This window comes from Macaca nemestrina, chromosome 20 (assembly GCF_043159975.1).
Source record: "Macaca nemestrina isolate mMacNem1 chromosome 20, mMacNem.hap1, whole genome shotgun sequence".
Lineage (NCBI taxonomy): Eukaryota > Metazoa > Chordata > Mammalia > Primates > Cercopithecidae > Macaca > Macaca nemestrina.
This window is the reverse complement of record NC_092144.1, coordinates 45,312,852-45,316,890: the sequence shown is the minus strand read 5'-3', so window position 1 is coordinate 45,316,890 and position 4,039 is coordinate 45,312,852. Positions and strand designations below refer to the sequence as shown.

The 4,039-nt window shown below is 51.8% G+C and overlaps 1 pseudogene; it reads left to right on the top strand.

The window, feature by feature from the left end:
* Nucleotides 1-2,168: 2,168 nt before the first annotated feature.
* Nucleotides 2,169-3,352, top strand: LOC105495489 (LYR motif-containing protein 2 pseudogene; annotated as a pseudogene).
* Nucleotides 3,353-4,039: the final 687 nt, after the last annotated feature.

Sequence of the window (4,039 nt, the reverse complement as noted above, 5' to 3'; positions counted from 1 at the left end):
GGTCTCCTGCTTTCTGCAACTGCAGCGCGTCTGGAAGCCTTCAAGGCTCAGGAGATGGGGCCAGAGGGCAGGGTGGTCTACGCAGTCCAGTAGAACAGGCATAGGGGGCGTGAGGCGCCTCAAGAGCGTGGGCCCAGCGCCCGCCACCACCGCAAACTCCTTGTGCAGGTCGCCGGGCGGCAGCGACGGAGCCACCATCGGGTAGGGAGTGTCCAGCAGGTGGCGCCGCAGAGCCAGCGCCGAGTCCAGGGAGGCGCGCCCACGCGCTTTCACCACCTCCACTCCCTCGGGCCACGACGTCGCTGCTTGCACAGCGCCGCCTGCTGCGAGCCCCGCAGCTCCTCTGCGCCGGGCGGGCGCACCCACACCGTCGTGCCTGGCTGCAGGCGCGGGGCGCTCGGGGAGAGTGGCGCCTACGCAGGGAGAGCTGTCACCAGCAGCGCCGTCGGGGGCCCCGTGGGCGGTGGCGACATATATAGCTGGAAGTCGGGCTTCTCAGCGCCCCCGTTTTCCAAGAAAGCCGTGATGAAGCGGCAGCCCTGGAAACATAAGACGCAGACGTCCGTCGGGCTTGAGGGAACCAGGAGCCCAGAGGAGGCAGTCAAGAATAATCCGGTGGATTCGGAAGCTAAATGCGTCAGATTCTAATTCTGACTCTGCCACTTTCTCTCCCTCTCTCCCTCCCTCCTTCTCTCCCTCCCTCTCTCCGTCCCTTCCTTCCTTTTCTTTTTCTATTTTAGAGAGGAGACTCACTCTGTTGCCCAAGCTGGTCTCCCAGGCTCATGCGATCCTCCCACCTTGGCCTCCCAAAGTGCTGGGATTACTTACAGTCGTGAGCCACCTTGCCCAGCCGACTCGGCCGCTTTCTAGCCAAGTGAATTTGAGCAAGTCACCTCATTTATTGGGGCCTCAGCTGCTGCATCTGTAAAGGGGGTATTGGTGCATACTTCACAGAACAATGGGGAGCTTGATGTCAAAGCCATGGCATGAAGTCATCTATATCAGTATTAGCTTGAAGTTACTGCTTTTGCACCATCTGTCCCCAAAGCCCTGCCCAGCCTCCTCAGAACCAGTTTTGCCAATCCCCTGACACACAGTCTGCTCAAATAGCCCCTTGTCCCAGCTAGCCAGGGCCCTGTCCCAATAAGTTCCACTGTGGCCAATCCCCTGTCACAGAGCCATGCCAAACAGCCTCCCAACCTGAGCCAGCACAACCAGCCCCTCCCCACCCCACACTCTGCTGCAAATCCAGACCAACTGACCAGCTTTCTGCATTCCCTCTGGGGCACTCACCCTGTAGGAAACCCAAGACACCGAGGCACAGCTGGGGGTAGAGGGAGATAGACCGGTTAGTGTGGTTCCTCCTGCCAGCCTTCCCTCCAGGCCTCCCACTGCAGTGGCAGTAGGGGGCACAAGGGAGACCTCAGAGAAGGGCTCGGCCTCAGAGCCCGGGGCCTGGGGGTCACCTGCCAGAGCAGGGCTGAGGCCAGCCACATTGCAGGGGCATTTATAGTCCTAGGTGCCTGGGCCTGGCCCTCAGCACCCACCCTGGGTCTGCACACAGATGTGCCCATTAGTACTGGCTCCAGCCTGACCTGGTGCCGCTGATCATACAGAGGCCTAAGTATAGGGGTGCTGGGTGGGGAAAAGAGGGCAGATGGAGGGACAGAGAAAGGAAAGACAGATATGGGGAGGTGGGGACAGAGATTGGCATGGAGAGTAAAAGTGGGAGAGGGAAAGATACACAAAAGTTATGGTGAAGGCCAGGCACAGTGGCTCATGCCTGTAATCCCAGCACTTAGGAAGGCAGAGGCGAGTGGATCATCTGAGGTCAGAAGTTTGAGACCAGCCTGGCCAACATAGTAAAGCCCCGTCTCTACTAAGGACCCAAAAATTAGCCGGGCGTAGTAACTGTCATCCCAGTTACTCCAGCTACTCTGGAGGGTGAGGCAGGAGAATTGCTTGAACCCGGGAGGTGGAGGTTTCGGTGAGCTGAGATCACGCCATTGCACTCCAGCCTGAGCGAAACTCCGTTTAAAAAAAAAAAAAAAATTGAGAAAAAAAGGTTATGGTGAGATGAAGAGATGGACGAGGGGAGAGGGAGATAGGGTAAGGAATGGAGAGGGAGAGAAGGAAAAAGAGAAGGAAAAAGACCAGCTAAGGCTCCAGCGGACCGCTGGTAGACATGGCCACTTCCCACTTACCCCCAGCAACACGAACGTTAAAGCAGTTCATCAGAAGGCAGCAAGTTCTTCTCCTTTACAGAAGGATTTTCCAAACAATTCAAGTTCCAAATGATTCTGATCGCAAATACCTGAAGGATTGGGCAAGGGAAGAATTCAAAAGAATTCAAGAGGATACAATTCGGATGATGATTACTCAAGGTAATATGCAGCTCAAGGAGTTAGAAAAAACACTTGCTTTAGCAAAATCTTAACTATAGCATTATTCTGAAGGATTTTCAAAAGTCTCCATGTGTTTTGTTGCATTTAGGATTAACAATGGACAACACAAAGCCCAGTCTTACTATTTGTATGTACAATATTTGGTGATAGAGAGCAAAGGAAAACACATCAAAACAGTTGCCTTAACACTGAAAAACATACCCTGCATTTTGAAAATGTTTATGGATGGCTCAGCAGTTTTTAAAAGAAGCAAAAACCACTAACAAATGGACAGTTTGCACATGAAAAGATGCCGGACACAATCATTAGGGAAGTGTAAATCTTTTTCTTTTTTTGAATTGGAGTCTCACTGTTTCGCCCAGGCTGGAGTGCAGTGGCTCAATCTCAGCTTACTGCAAGCTCCACCTCCCGGGTCCACCCCATTCTCCTGCCTCAGCCCCCCAAGTAGCTGGGACTACAGGCGCCCACCACCGTGCCCCGTTAATTTTTTGTATTTTTAGTAGAGATGGGGTTTCACTGTGTTAGCCAGGATGGTCTCGATCTCCAGACCTCGTGATCCACCCGCCTCGGCCTCCCAAAGTGCTGGGATTACAAGGGTGAGCCACCGCGTCCGGCCGGGAAGCATAAATCTAAACTACTATGAGGCCAGGTGCAATGGCTCACGCTTGTAATCCCAATACTTTAAGAGGCCAAGGTAGGTGGATCACTTGAGGTCAGGAGTTAGAGACCAGCCTGACCAACATGGTGAAACCTCATCTCTACTAAAAATGCAAAAATTAACCGGGTGTGGTGGTGCATGCCTGTAGTCCCAGCTACTCCGGAGGCTGAGGCAGGAGAATCACTTGAACCCAGGAAGTGGAGGTTGCAGTGAGCTGTGATTGTACCTACTGCACTCTAGTCTGGATGACAGAGTGAGACTCTGTCTCAAACAAACAAACAAACAAAAAACTATGAGATATCACTTCACATTCACTAGAATGGCTGTAATTAAAAAGAGAAATAATAACAAGTGTTGATGAAGATGTGCAGAAATTGGAACCCTCATACATTGTTGGTGGGAATGTAAAATGGTGCAGCCACTTCAGGAAACAGACTGTCAGTTCCTCAAAAGATGAAACACAGCTGCTGCATGATTTAGCAATTCTACCCCAGGCCCATAACCATTATTTGGCACTAAAAAGAAACGAAGGACTGATATACTGATATATGCTAAACGTGGATAAACCTTGAAAACGTTAAGTGAAAGAAGCCAGTCACAAAAGATCACATGATGATTCCATTCATATGAAGTGTCCAGAATAGGCAGAAAGATTAGTGGTTGCCTAGGCTGGCTGTAGGTGGAATGGATTAACTGTTAATGGGTGCAGGGTTTCTTTTTTTTTTTTTTTTTTGAGATGGAGTCTCATTCTGTCGTCCAGGCTGGAGTGCAGTGGTGCAGTCTAGGTTCACTGCAAGCTCCACCTCCTGGGTTCACGCCATTCTCCTGCCTCAGCCTCCCGAGTAGCTGGGACGACAGATGCCCACCACCACACCGGGCTAATTTTTTGTATTTTTAGTAGAGACGGGGTTTCACCATGTTAGCCAGGATGGTCTCGATCTCCTGACCTTGTGATCCACCCGCCTTGGCCTCCCAA